Raw genomic sequence first — 16,483 nt, 5'->3', positions numbered from 1 at the left:
TATTCAAGATACCTCCGTTGAATATTTTTGAATATTCATTCATCTGAGGGACATTGCTTTAAGGTCTCCTCCAGAATTTAGTATCTCGAACAGCACAGCTCACCATCATTACTGAAATGTCAGCCTAGATTCATGTGCTCGAATACCTGGAGTAGTATCTGAAACTACCACCTCATGATTTGGAGGCAGTAGTGCTAAGTAATGAATTATGACTCGATATTATAGGTATTAGAATTCAATATAGGAACCAGAACAGCTGCTGCAATTCTCTACAGCAAACAGTAGATTAGAATGAGCGCTTAATTATATAATTATCACAATGAGCAGTGGAATTTGATCCTCTGAGGATAAAATAAAAGTTTAAATTCCACACAGTGAATGTGTCTTTAATTATACGTAATGTGTAATATCTCCTTAAAGTTCAATACAGCTGGAAAATGGACTGTAAAATTTTATGTACTTTGTGGGAGAGAATAGAAACTGAAATAGAACTCGAATGAGAACTAAAGCAGAGTTTCTATTCGCTGACAGCCATATAAGGCACAATAGCACAAAGTCAATGTTACCCGGAGTGAGTGTTAATGAGGCCCTGAATTCTACACAAATGAATGGAGGCCAACATTTTATATATTGGATGTACACAAGGCACTCAAATTCTGTGGACATGATGTAAGTGAGGCACTTTATTCTTCAAGTAAATAGCCCAAAAATATCATACTGGACTGAGACGATCTTGGTCCCTAAGATCTCAAAGGCAATCTGGAGATATTTTTACTGCTCTACCTCTCTGCAGTTTAAAATTCACGTTTTGTCAGTTTGCTAATTCTAGTGAATTGCCATTGACTTTGTTTATTTCTCTATAGTTGTTACAGAAGGTGGAGAATCTTTGTAATGTTATGGCCCGGTCTGCTGTGAACAGTAAGTGACTGAAGGCAATTAAAGCCGTCTACAAGTTTTATAAAGATTGGAGATGTAAGGGTTATGTGGACAGTGTAGTGGCACAGCTGGTAAAGCCGTTATCTCATAGCTCCAAGGGCCTGGGTTCAATCCGAACCTCGTGCGCTGTCGATGCTGAGATTGCATGTTCTCCTTGTGACTACCTTAATTTCCTACAGGCACTCCACTTTCCCCGTCCCAAGGACCAACAACTTTGTAGTTTAATTGGCAACCTTAAATTGCCCTCAATGCAGAGGCGTCTGGCCGGCACTGGGGAAAGTTGATGGGAATGTGGGGAGAATAAAGTATTGGTGTAGGATTAGTGTCAACGGGTGTTTGGAACTGGAATTAGTTTATTTTTTTGGCTCGTACCTTGCCTTGCATATCGTTCATACAGATTAATTTATTAAACAGTGCATTGACGTAGTACAAGGGAAAAGCAATAAAAGAATGCATATTAAAGTGCCACAGTTATAGAGAAAGTACAGTGCAGGTTGACAATAAGGTGCAAGTCATAACGAGGTAGATTGCGAGGACAGGAGTCCATCATCGTACAAGCGAACCGTCTAATCGTCCTATAACAGGGGATAGAAGCTGACCTTGAGCCTGGTGGTAGGTGCTTTCAGGCTGTTGTATCTTCTGCCCGATGGGAGAGGGGAGAAGAGAGAATGTCCGGGATTGGTGAAACGTGAGCAAAGGCTTCTTCGAAACCCCAGTTTACTGAAGAGAAAATGTAGAGAGAAAGTAGAGAGTAATTACGAAATCCAAATGTTCCACGATGGAACCCATACGACACCTCAATCACTGATGATCTCTATTCCTTTGTTCCGATGTAGTATCTGCACCCCGAAAAGGCGTTTGAGATGTGGCCGTCCACACAAATACCTGTTTCCCTCTACAGGTTAACGACAAAGTGGACTCCACTGGATTATTCCAAAAATACATACGTGGATTGTAGTGACGGACACAGTTATTGATTTTCATCCATCGATATAGAGACCAGCAGGCAGGGTGTCTCTCTCCCTTCTCTCTCTGTCTGACTGACTGCTCCAAAACGTCATCACGTCGAAATCGTAATAACGCCACACACACAAACACACACACACACACACACACACACACACACATGCACTTCTGTACTATGTCTTAAAGGGACATTCACCAAATAGTAACCTAATCCGTAACAGGCAGGGCAGTTTGCCTACTCCTGCTCCTAGTTTTTGTGTCTTTCTGTTCTTCAGCTTCGACCAGTCATACAGTCATAGACGTTAGCCAAGGTCCCGCAACAGTCGTGCCTTATGGAGTCAATAACTTTTTTAGACTTAGATCTCAAGAATTCTCAGAGAGTAATATCTGGTATGGTAAAATGTGTTTTTCTACATCCTGGACCAGCTTTGAGGGATTTTGGTCTGGGGAAACAAAGGATAGAGCAACTTTTGGCACTGCCTGCATATTGTAAGGACACCACAGGCGCCAAGAAAAACAAAAACAACCTGCATAGACTTGTTGTGGACGACTTACATGCATGTTCCGCATAATATTCCATGCCTCAATTAGGTTTCCTCTCAGCCTTCTCTGCTATAAATAAAATAACCCCAGCCTATCCACGTTCTTCAGAGCTGAATCCTTCCATCCAAAACAGCATCGTGGTGAATCCCTCCAACATGATCGCCAGTGTAATCGCATCCTTTCGATAGCTTGACGACCAGAACTACACAGTACTCTGGCCCAAGAAGGCTTTAATTAGTCGTACCACAACCTTCCTGCTGCTATATTCTCCGTCCTGGATCATGAAGGCAAGTATTCCACATGCCTTCTTAACCAACTAATCTACATGTGCCCGTGTCCTCTGGTATCCTTGGACTTGTACAATAAGATCCTACTGTTCCTCAGTAATTCCTTGGGTACCGTGATTCATGCTGCATATCTGGCTTTTTTATTCTCCCCAAAATAAATCACTTCACATTTTTCAGAAATACATTGCAGCTGATATTTCTATCCCCATCTTACCAACTGATCATTATCATTCTGTGGACAACACACAATCCTTATCACTATCAACAACACCAACAATCTTCGTGCCATAAGCAAGCCGATTAAACAATTCTCTAGATTCATAATCCAATCGTTCAGGTAGATACAATACAACCTGCTTACTAAATAATCTCTGCCATACAGTACTTGTTCACGAGATTCCAATACCAAACTTCCTGAAAAGAGGGAACCATCCTTTCCCTCATTTTTCCTATCCAGTTTTGGATCCAATTAGCTATAACGTGCTGGATCCCACAGTGATTTCGTGTTTTGGATGTCTCCCATGTGGGACTTTGTTAAAGACCTGAAAGAACCCATGAAGGTCAAATCAAAAGCAAAAGACTCATTCACATACTTCGTAACACACTCAAAAAAAGTCAATCAAATTAGTCAGACATGATCCCCCCTCAAGCCTACGCCGCTATTTAATATGTTTTTTGTCAGGAAATAATCCAGAGGGTATCACCCATGTAGTTCTGCTTTTCAGTTTAGCCTCAAGATGTTCATAATCTCTCGGTAGGACCTCCTCCATCGTCCACCCTTTGCTGTTGGTGCCTATGCGGACCACGACAACTGGCTACTCCCCTCTCCACCCAAATTATTCTACAGCCCAGAGAATATGTTTTTAACCCTGGCACCAGGCAGGCAGCACATCCTTCTGTATTCTCTGTCTTTGCTGCATCTGTTGCCCCGACTATGCTATACTCAATAACTGCTACGATTCATCCCCCACTCCACCACCACTTCATTGGCCCCCTGTGCAATGGTACCACGAACAGTTGAATATCTCGCTGAAGTCCTATGCTCATACACACAGGGAGAAAGAACCTTGTTCCTTTTGGACAAGGTAAGAGCTGAGGCTCCTCTGGGACTACCCTCTGGATCTCTCTGCATTCCTATTCTGTAATCATACGGTTTTGTCCTGACCATTCTGAATTTGGAGACAGTTAATGCAAGTGCTGAGACTGCCTCCTGGAACGCCAAGCCGAGTTATCTCTCCTCTCGCTGTCGAAGTATCTTAAGCTCGGACTCCAGCTCATCGACCCTGAAACGAATTTCCTTGAGCCAGCTATACTTACTGCAGTTAGGGCCAACGTTAAACACCATGGAGTCCACCAGTTACCACGTTGCAAACACAAAACATTGCCTGCGCTCGCTCGCTTTCTCTCTCTCTCTCAAACTTTTTTTCTGGGCTGCGAATTATTAAACTTTGCAGAACTCGCACATGTCGATTTTGACTCCTCCAGGCTTTTCCTCCTTTCTTCTTGCTGTGCAATAGCTTTATGCAGCATTTCCTGCTACTTCCTCTCCTTCTTTATCCTTTTTTCCACAAGGAATGCATGACAGAAACACCGCGACTACCATTTGGACAACAACAGTGCAATTGAGATGATCTTTATCCATGTGGATATTTCGTTATCCGGCGCCATCTATGAGGAGTCTTGATTCATATGAGGATGTTCTTAATTTATTTGAACGGGCTTTTGCTCTTCCAGTTTAGACAATAGTAATAGTTAACAACGAGGTTAAAATGCTTGAAAATGCTCCTAACATTTTCCTTCATACGAGTTATGCCATCCCAAGCCCTTCCCGCATACACACGGAAAACCTCTCTCAACGCGTCTTTCATGGAAACGTTCTTCTGTTTGTGCATTTTTGTGTGGGGATGGAATTTCTGACGTTTCATGGGTGCCAAACATTCACATTCTCTGGCTATTCTACAGCTGTCTGGCTACATTTACTCGCACCATCAGCACCCCACAGCCCCAACACTCTCACCCGATGATCCTTGGTTACACTCTCCAATTAATTCTATCTGTTCTGGCCCTTCTGCGGCCCTTACCCCAAGTCCTTCATGTGCTGCAGAGGGCGCTGGGTACATCACTCCTCTCTGTTTCCGTGAATTAATTTTATTATTACTTATTTTTATTTGATTGTATGTGATCTTCCTGCTGGAGATGTTTTAGTTTAGGTGCAGCATTCAAATCAGTATCTTCGTGTTTCGCTTTAAGTATTTCAAGCCTTTATCTAGGCAATTCCTCAAAGAGGTTATCAACTCAGTATTCGCTCTTAATTTGATGATATTCCAAATAATCATGCTTCTATAATAACTGTCAAACTAACCAACTGCACTTCGCTTTCGGTTTCAGTGTCGATCTTTCTATTATGGCACATATTTTTGGAACTGCTCTTGGAGATGACCTTGCTTTCGTTACAACAAAAAAAGTAAATGCTGGAATCATGCAGCACGTCAGGCGGCTCCTGTGAAATGACAAATAGTTGCCGTTTTGGCTACGGGTCCATTCGTCAGAATTAGATCAGAACGTAGGCAGCATTTCTCATTCCACAGACCCTGCCTTACCATCTAAATATCTTCTGTTTTGTTTCACATTTCCAGCATCTTAAGTTTATTTTATTTTATTGTTCATGTAGCTGTTTCTGGAGCTTGTTTTTTATTTCTGGTGTGGAAATTGTTTCTGGAATTACTCTTGGAGATGGATTTCTGTTCTCAGAACAGATTACTTTCTTGGATGGGTTTTCTCTTCTTGGGAACTGATCTCTCGTCTTGGAACTATTTTGGTCCTGGATTATTCACTGCATCCTTTTGACCCTCCTTCTCCTTTGTTTCTTACACTCTAGCCTGTAAGCTTTCAACCATGCAGCTTCTGAAAATACTTTTGCCTTACTAATCCATGTCCACAGACCAGCCTCCTCCGCAAATTGAAAAGTTCACAAATCTACACCTCCTTACCCTCTTCATCATTTACTACTCCACCTGAACATCCATTTTCCTACACTTTAATTGCGTCTCAATCAAACAACAGGTGTCCACAATGAGCACCAAATCTGCAAATCCTCTTGATACAAGTCATCACTATATCCCTCCAGTTATCATGAAAGTCCTATGTAAGGGTTGCCCAGTTCTCATCCCATGATATATTCTTCAGCCTCGTCATTTAAGAGAAAACAGCCCTGGCTTGTTATACATTTCCTAATAAGTTGACCCTTCCGTTCTGAATCTATGACAAAAGCTTGAAGCTCACTCAAAAGTAAAAACTCGCCTATCAATGATCACAGAAGAGACACTGGAAGGCAAGTCCACTGGAAAAAAACTGGTAAGCAAATTGAGAAAAGAGGAAAACTGCAGTGAACACAATAGTGAGGCTGCTTAAGGGGGACATCTCATGGGATTTCCGTCAGCGAACTTGAAATCTGAACGAGCTGAACACTAACGGGACTTCTCCATGAGCTCTAAGCCAACATTTATCTCTCATCCAACATTACTTAGTCCTATTGTTTGGTTATTATACGAATGCCTTTTAAGAAAACCTGTTGCTCATTGGCTGCTCAATGTCCTACATTACAACATTGCCTAGTCTTATAAATCACCTCATCTATCCTTAGATAATAAGTCTTGACTAAGGGACTATTTCCTGACATTGTTTATCCATTATCTTCATGTTGTTCACTTCCTGAGAGGACCAGACATGATATTTCCAAGTTTGCTAATGATACAAAATTAGATTGGATTTTGTGCAGTGAGGTGGATGTAGAGATACTTCAAGGAGCGGGCAGTTGCGTGGATAAGAGCATGGCATATGGAGTAGAATGCGGAAAAATGTGAGGTGAGCAAAAGAGAAAAGCAGAGTTTTTATAAATTATGAGAGTTGGGAAAAGTTGATGTCAAATCAGCCTGGGTATCCTTCCACACAAGTCGCATGCAACAATTATTTACGCACAGCATGCCACAGGGAAAGGGGCTGGTATTTATTATCTGAGGATTTGAGTAAAGATGTCTTACTGGAGGTTATATATGCCTTGAGTATTGTGTGCAGTTCTTATCTCCTTACCTCAAAAGGGCACTTGACATTAGAGGGATTGCAATGTGGACTCACTAGACGGGCTTCTGGGCTGGCAGATTTGCTGCATGACGAGAGACTAAATAGACGAGGCTTCCAGCCTCAATAAATTAAAGGTATCAGAAGTGATCCCACTGAAATTTAGCAGGGCTCCATACGGTGGATGTATGGAGGATATTTCCCCTACCTGAGTCTGGAAGCAGGGTTCACGATCTCAGTATAAGAGGCAGGCCTTATAAGACTGAAATGAGAATAAATGTCTTCATTCAGAGTGTGGTGAATCTTCAGAGTTCTCTAACCCTACCCCAGGCAGAAGTTGTGGCTCACTACTTGGAATAATTCAAAACAGAGACCGTGGGTATTATTGGAATCAAGGTATATGGGGATTGCAGGAAAATCATGCTGCGATAGATCAGCCATGATTTAGATGAATGGTGGAACAGGTTCAAAGATTCAAATGACCTGTTTCTACTAATTCTTACCTTATAATATTTATGTTCATATTTGGAAAAGGGTACAGGCACTATAAACTCAGTCCACTGTTCAAAAATACATTGCATGTAAAATTTCATGCAGAAATTGAATTGTGAATGTATTTATAATTAATATGTTAAATTCATCTGGTATAAATAAATCAGTAGAATAATGGTTTGCACCCATTTGAAATCCTTCAATTTTCAAAGTACATCCATGAGGTAACTTCGAACAAAGTGGACCAATTCCCTGAAGACCTGAAAGTTCCCAGGGGAGCCAACGTTTCCGTTTTCTGCACATTCCCCAAATTACGATTTAGTCCTGATGTTTATTGGTGGAGAGAGGACGAGGCTACATTTATAGAACCAGACAGCAAAAAGCAATTTGCGGTTGAACAGGGCCGTGGAACATTTATTCTCCCGAATGCAAGCGTCGCAGACTCCGGGATGTACTACTGCAAAGTGAAACATCAGCAACAATTTCTCGGAGACGGACGTGGCTCAAGGCTCGTTCTGTTTGGTAAGTTTCTCAGCAGTGAATCGCTGCAGCTGCGGTAGTAAAGGTTAAGATCTTCCTGGAAGATAATAATGCCCGTAATTCAATAACTTGTTATTACTACAGACACTGAAAGGTAATAACGCTTAAAGACAAATTAAGGATTTGTAATAAATAAACTGCCAACACAACACTGTAGGTACAGCTACATATACACTGCAGATCTAACGGGGGCATATTCACTGTCGTAAATGCCAAACGCAGGGCTAATAAAAGTAGAAACACATTGAGGTGAAATATGTTCAAAAACACCGAGTGCCTTCGGGAAAATGGAGAAGAAATGTGCTCTGTGTTTGGATTTCACATGCTTTACGAATTCTACGATTTACGCAGCGATAACTAGTTCCCAATATAAAACTTCCATGGCGTGGAAAATAGCACAGCTCTCGGTTGCATTCAGGAGTGAGCTCTCCTAGTGAAAGGTGCTTCTTCAGAATTCTCAATCCCGGGCACTGAACAGCTTCCAAAACAATTGTGGATTCTGAAGACTAATTTATACATGTAACAGCCTCCCACAAGCGGACGTTAGAAATCTGTGATTTCCGATATATTAAGCACTTCTCAACCTTTGCTATAAGTGAAATATCTAAAAGGGACAGTTTTGTAGGAAACAGGAAAGGTTGTTGCCAACCCAGCCGCGCACTAAATCTGACACTTTCAGAAGAGTGCAGTATTCCTGCCTATTACCGGTCCTGAGTTTCACACTCCTTCTACATTGCTTCAATTTTCATTGCTCTCCACCATAAGCACTATAGAAAACAATGAAAAAGGCGAAAGCTTGTGAACCACCGTACAGATAGAATGATAGTGGGACTGTAACATCGAGAGGTGGTGAGCCTATCCTTTCTTTTCGTTCATTCAGAGGGAAAGAAAATATCCAACGTAACCTTTTCTCTTATTTTGAAGTTCCACCAACACTCCTGCGAATTGTTGTCTGGGATGGGTTTTCATCGCCTTCGTCGTCCCTCCAATGTGAAATGACTGCCTTTTATCCAAGGAATATACAAATCTCTTGGTTGGAAAATAATGTCGAAACACAGGACGAAATAGAAGACGTGGAACTCAGGAGGGCTGATGGATTGTATGAGGTTTCCAGTTACTTGCATATAGACCGACCTCCCTGGAGCAGAACTGTCTAAACCTGCCTGGTATCACACGTCTCCCTCGAGGTGCCCGCCAGCGTCACCTATACCGTCGAGCGAGGTAAGACCAGCAACATTTACAGAGAGCGCGGGGCAAGCACCAACTGGATTTAAAAATATATAGCGGACAACGGTCGAAAATGTGGAGAAGGGATAACTGTGAACCATATTGCTCGCAGTGAAACATCACTGGGCAAGCCGCTCAAGCCTAATACGTCACACGTGTCAATTTCTTGATTTAAAAACCGCACACGATCGTTTAACAAGAACACAGTTAATGCCTGTACGACTTTCATTACACTTAGCAGATGAGTAAGCAAGCACAAATTGAGCTCTGAGCCACAAAACGACATAATAAGGCAGATGACCAAACACATAGACAATGAGATGGGATTAAAGGACCGTTTCAATCTCGGAAAAGTGAAGTAAACGTGGAAAGAAACGAGGATGGGGTTACCAACGCGTAAGGCTTCGACGTAGATTGTACACCAAAGGGATTGAATTGGGTTAGGGTTAGAGTTTCGGGGTGGAGATCAAGTGGAGAGGGAAGATCGAGTGCGGATATCCAGTTGGGCTTGTCGAGCTTGAGAAGCTTACAGCCATGGGACGGAAGAGTGTCATGAAACGGGGTCTTCAAAACTTGACCAAGGATAAGACTTTTAAAATTCATTTCCTGCGTATTTAGGATAGAGTGAGCACGGGTATAATGGGTGAAAAGTACTTAGTTTGAGCTTAACTATTGGAGTTTTAGATGCCTTTGGATTTATGCTGAAACTAGCGAGGAGTGCATTGAAATAGTCAAGATTATAAAGTAGCAAAGGCATGAATAAGGGTCTCAAAACAAAATGAAATGAGAAGCCAACACCACCAATGTTATTGAACCTCAGTGTCAGCTTGGATATGTGTCCCAAAGTGTGCTCCAAACAGATTTTTGGCAAGGAAGCAAGACAATTCTAAGGTATTGCCAGTGTTTATTTGGGCAAGTTTCTGCTTATCCATTGATATGCTTGTCACACTCATGTCTTGGATGGAAAGACAGTGGGCAATGTATCTAAGTTTGTAGAAAATGAGCATCAAGTGGATACAAATATCGTATATGTTACGTGAAAACAAAAAGGTTGAAGATGGATACAATGTAGATAAATGTGTAGTTGCTTATTTAGGTAGGAAAATATTTTCAACAGTCTGAGACTGCTAAATGATGCAAAGAGGGAATATCGTGTGTTTGTATAAACCCAGGAAGTTAACAAGTGAACTGTGTAATTCGGAAGGCAGATGGTACATTGGCTCTTTTTTTGCAAGACAGTTCCAATGAAACATCAAGGAAATCTTTTCACAAATAGTATAGTGGTTAGGTAAGAACATTCCAGGGTTTGTTTGTTCAGATTTGGTTTCCAATGTAAAGAATGATACGTTTTGCTTTAGATTGATACAAAAATGAGCATATCATATGGAGAGATTGAGTAGGATAAATTACTGGACTATGGAAAAATCCGAGGTGAACTCTCTGAAATTGATAGGATGCTGGGGAAGTTTGTCAGGACGAGAGTAAGGCTACTTCCTGTGGTTGGAATTAGGCTCATACTTTTATGATAACAAGTTGGCGTTTTACATTTGTGAATCTTCATAATTCCCGACCTCACAACACTTCACATGCTCAGTAACAGTGTTTTCAAGTCTGAGATTGATAGATATTTGGACAAATAGATCATCAAGAGGGACAAGGGTAACAGGTGTAAAGGAATACAGTTAGAAGTATATCGCCAGTCCTTCAATGTCACTTGATCTAAATCCTTGAACTCCCAAACGGAATGCAATGGTTCAAGAAGGCAGCTCATCATCAACTTCTCAAGAGCAATAATTTTTAGTCTTATTAGCGATGTCCAGAATCTGCAAGCGAATCTTAAACAAAACACAGAATCAAGGTACATAAATAACAGGCAGGGAAATTATATTACAATGGAGAATCAACTGCAATCTTGTAAAACGTTTCAAGGGTTGTATGGCTTGTATGGCCTTGTACTGTTTGTATTCCTTACATTTTTCAATGGTAATAAGTGTATATCCATGCTTCTAGATTCTCATGTACAGCCTGCAAGTGTAATTGCATTCATCCATTTACACTCTACGAGCCTTCTTTTGCCTCTGTCCTCTGCTCTGGAATTCTTTCACAAAGTCCCTCTGCCTCATGACCGCTCTTTCAAGTGGTCCTTTATCACTTACCTTGTTTCCACTAATTGTCATGTGAACATCCCTCCTATGTCTCTCTTTTATCTTTTAATGTCAAATCTTCTTTGCTAATGCTCCTTTGAACTGCCTAGGGATGTTTCACTATACCAAAGCTACTATGTAAATGCCAGTTGGTCTTGTTACTCACAAACCGCTGTTGAGGTATTTACTGGCCGACAGTCCAAGGAAAGCTTTTGTGATTTTTTGAAGCTTATGCCCACTGTATGGTATAGCATGCCAAGAGGAAAGCAAAGCCTTCTTCACCTTAATAAGTAACCCTTATGAGCAAAGAGAGCACTCTGTCATTATGTAATTGGATTTGCTTTCTCAATAAATCTCACCACTAACTTGCAATCGGTTCCATTTGTTGTATATTGAGATCGTTACACAGCCAAGATTGAATGGCACCTATGAAACGCTCTGCTATGTTGACGGCCAATGCCTGAGTGTGTATCTGAGACCTGGTTTATCTTTAGCGGGCATCTTGGGCAATGGAATGCCAAATCCTTCAAAATCACTGAAAGGATAAGCAAACCAATTTACTGTATTCTTCCAGGCCAAATACCTACCACTGAGAGTCTAGTTACACGACGTTCGACATGCGAATACCAGAACACCCAAAGAGACACTATATTCTGAGCTCTGTCATGAGAAGAGGTTACTAGGTAGACAGAGAAAAATATCAATATGGCTCAAACATTACATTAAGAAATGCAACTTCCCATTGACTCACTGGATTTTTTGGCACATGTCCATCCAAAGTGGAGAAGAAGCTTTAGGGATGGTATTGACAATCTTGAGGTGATGCATCAGCAGCACACAAAACCACTGCTTAAGCAACAGAGGGAGAACGCCTCCTCACTAACTACATCAGCCACCTCCATCCATCTGTAGAAGAGTCTATGTTGCCACAATGTCTTCATGATCAACCTCAGAATCCACAAAACTGGAGCGGTAGCTCGTCGTCCTCAATCCCAAAGGTTTATCAAAACAGATATGTTTTACGATTTCTTATTTATTTGTTGGTCCTGTAGGCAGTCATGTGGCACTCGTTATTGGATTCACTGTGGTCGGACTGAAACTGGGTGGATTGGCACTTTTAGTTCTGATAATAATTTTGGCAAGACACATATTAAAGGAACCACGTGTTTAGGACATTGCATATTTTATCAAATGTTTCAATTGCCGGCATGTGGGAGTTGGCCCGAAAAGGCCTGTTTCCATGCTGTCTTACTCTATGACGAGCAAATAGAAAGATTAGATTGACGATAATAAACTACAGAGTATAAGAACATAGAACTTCGAACAATACACCACAGTCCAGGACGTTCGGCCCACGATGTTTTTCCGACCTGTATAAACCTACTCCATGATGAATCTAACCCTTCTCTCTTACACAGCCTATTACCTTCCGTTTTTCTTCCATCCATGTGCCTACCTAAGAGACTTTTAAATGTCCCTCGTGTAACAGCCTCTACCACCACTCCTAGCAGTGCGTTCCACGCACCCACCACTCTCTGCGCAAAAACCCTACCTCTGACAACTTCCTTAAACTTTTCTTCTCTCACCTTAACCGGGTGTCCTCTGGTATTAGCCATTGCTGCCTGACGGAAAAGGTGCGGGCCGTCCACTCTACCTATGCGCCTCATAATCTTATAGACCCATCATAAACTAACAGGCTAAGAAACATCAAATGCTCCTCTTGGGTTAACCCTTTCATTCCCGGGATCATTCTTGTAAACCTCCTCTGGAACATCTCCAATGCCAGCACGTCCTTCCTTATTTACGGGGCGCCAAACTACTCACAATACTTCAAATGTAGTCTCACCAAAGCCTTGCAAAGCCTTAGCATTACATCCTTCCTTTTATATTCTTGCCCTCTCAAATGAATGGTAACATTGCATTTGCCTTCCTTGATACTGACTGAACCTGCAAGTTAACATTTAGCGAACCCTGCGCTAGGACTCCTAAGTCCCTTTGCACCTCCGATTTCTGAATTCGCTCCCTATTTAGAAAAGAGTCTACGCCTTTTTCCTTCTACCAAAGTGCATGACCATACACTTCCCTACGGTCTATTCCATCTGCCGTTACTTTCCCCAAGCTCCAAACCTGTCCAATGCCTTCTACAGACACCTTTTTTCCTCAACAATACCTGTCCCTCCACATATCTTTGTACTATCTGCAAACTTGGCCACAAAGCCACCAACTCCGCCATCCAGATCATATCGGTGTACATTCGGTATACATCTTCACTTTTTTCAGTGTCAGATAACAAGTGATAGTTTATTAGTGACCTGACCTATTGCTCTCTGATTTGAACTTTCATTGTCATGATAAGATGTCGCACTGATTCTGACATGCTATTACTATTTCAGAGTTTCATTCCTATGAAATTATATTCATTCCTCTGAAAACATATTGATTTGTGTATTGCCTTCATTTTCAAGTTCTATAATCACCCTGAGACATGGTGATTATAGAACTTGAAAAGGCAATGCACAAATCAATATACTTCAGCAATATATATCTGTACCTTCAGGAGTTATTATTTAAGGCAAAAATGTGACTGGCGTCAAAATATATTATTCATTTTCCTGACACAAATATTGTTGTTCAAGGTGTTTCTTTTCTTTTATTTAGGGATTAATGCAAATTCTATGTATCCACGTTGGAGCTGAGAACCAGTCAGATAACAATATTGTTTTTCTCAAAGAAGAAATACATTACATCCAACAAAAGAAGATATCAATTTCATTGAAAAGAATATTGTAATAATATAGCAGACAAGTAGTCATCTGTCCATGTTAACACTTTATCTTCATTTATATGCACAATCTTTTTTTAAAATTCACATTGCGTCTGCTGCTAGCATCCGTTCAGAAAACACTCCAGATCACAAGCCAGTGCATAAGATGGTGTGGACGATATTCTGGCTAAAATCAGGAGGAAGAATAAAATAAATATAATACTTTATATGTGAATGTCGTGGATCTGTTTGCCATGGAAACAAAACCCCGTTCCATCAAGACCATTAGTTAGCTGGTGATCAATGGCCAGCCAATAATACAAGAAGTTGTGTAAAGACATCTACCAATACTCGGAAGTGGAATAGAAGCAAATCATTTTTGAGGACCTCTCCATTGCCTCGGAAGAAGGAATAAAATTATTTTCTTCTTCCCTTCTGGTTCACTTGGCAATCATCCTAAATCTGTCTCATTTGGGTATTCAGCCATCCACCAGTGGAAAATTGGTCTCTAATTAAAACCCCTCCACATATCAAACACCACTATTGAATCTTGAACCTCTCTTGCTACAAGGAAAACATCTACAGGAACTTTAGGCTTCCCAAGAATAATTTCGTCTTTCATCCCTGGTTTCATTCTAATGAGTTTACCTTGCAACTTTCCTTAAGCTAAGACATTCGTCTCAGAGTGTAGTGCCCAGATTTGAGTTTAGCAATTCATTTGAAACTTAATCAGCTAATAAATGTTTAACGTTACTTTCTTCTTTTGTATATTACATTTTTATTGTTGCCAAGGTATTTTGTTTACTGTTATCAATACATATAATTGCATGGCTTGTTTCAATTATAATTTAAATTATTTCCCAGGCGCTCACTTTCTTAATGGAAACATTGTCCGGTACAACAAATATTCAGGTCAGCTCGGGGATAGTTCTTTTCTCTGATGGCTTTGCTGGTCCAGGCTGCAACAGTGCTTCAACTCTCTCCGGTTTCTCTAAATTTGGAAATTGTCAAAGGGGCGTTGACTAGGTGAGCAGGGTCACAGCTTTTTATTGCTACCTAAGGAATGGAAGTACCTGGAACAGGAGTAGGACAAATACAACTTGTACCCCCATCTCCCCCCCACCCCCCAGCCCCATTGGTGCTGCAGTCGGTTAGGCTACATGAAGAAGAGGAAGGGACGTGGGAAAATGGAGACACCCAGGGAAGATTGTTGAGGGAGAGGGCGGTTGGGGTGGGGATTAAGAACCCGATAGGTTTTAGCTGAAGCCTGAATATCGAACCCATTCGAAAATATGTGTGAACAATTTGAGCTTCAAGGAGTACATACTTAGAAATATACAATTTCTCAGAATAAGATACAGGGGAAATTGAGGCAAAATTGCCTCAGTTGAGTCATGACACTATTAAAGATATTAAAATTATATACAAGGCATCCGAAGAGTTACTGCAATTCTCTACAGCACAGAGTGAATTTGAACAACTACCAGAAATGTGTATAATGCACAGTGGATTTGAAAATACACATTTTAATGAGCTTTTGTATTCGATATAGGGGCTGCAAACAGAAGCATAAATTCCATACAGTGACTGTGTCTGGATTTAAATGTAATCAACTGAATCCTGATAAAGTTCAATTCTGTACATTGCATGCAAAAGAAACAATGTATACTTTTATAGATGGTTTGAAATGGACTGTAAAATTCCATATACTTGTACGACGGAGATGGTCACATAAATTCTAATAAAAAGCTATTTAACACATACTGAGTATTTGTTATCAACCAACTTACACAAAACTGCACTAATCAAAATTACCCCTGAGTGACCTTTGGTGATATAGTGCCTGAACTCCATCAAAAAGCTACCAAAAGAGGACAACATTTTAAAAACTGAATGTCAATGGGGAGCTAAAACTCATGGACAGGATGTGAATAAAGCAGTTACTTCCCAAGTGAAAGGACCTGACTGTCCCGCACTGGACTCCAGCACTCACATTTGGTCTATCTTTATCGCATATTCATTTGTTTACGATTCCTTCAAAAGTTTATCACCAGTCAAATATGACCATGACTTTTCTTTTAAAAAATCAGAAAAGAATATCATCAATTCAGAAATATTAATAAACAGAAATAATGTTAAAGTAGCTCACGAAATATAGAGCTATAATATATTTTTCAGCTCTTCTTTAACCAGGAGGTCAAGCACCAGACAATCCCTGTCTCCTTTACCTTGTTTCTTGATTATTGCCGGGTTTTGTTCATTTTTGCTCTAGTTGGGTCCCTCTCAGATCGTTGAACTTTGCCTTTCTCTGCTTCTCCTACTTTGCATTTGGCTTTGCTAATATTGGTTCAGAGCAGCGTATGGGTTTATCAGCTGCAAATGAAATAACTTGAAATATATGTGGTAAAATCTTCAATAAAATATGCAAGCTAGTGCATCTTTACACTTGTTGTCTGGTGTGGCACTACTCCCGAACTATATTCACCAAACCATGCAGTTTGTGTTAT

The sequence above is a fragment of the Pristis pectinata genome, chromosome 13 (assembly GCF_009764475.1).
Source record: "Pristis pectinata isolate sPriPec2 chromosome 13, sPriPec2.1.pri, whole genome shotgun sequence".
Lineage (NCBI taxonomy): Eukaryota > Metazoa > Chordata > Chondrichthyes > Rhinopristiformes > Pristidae > Pristis > Pristis pectinata.
Note: the sequence above shows the minus strand (reverse complement) of the source record.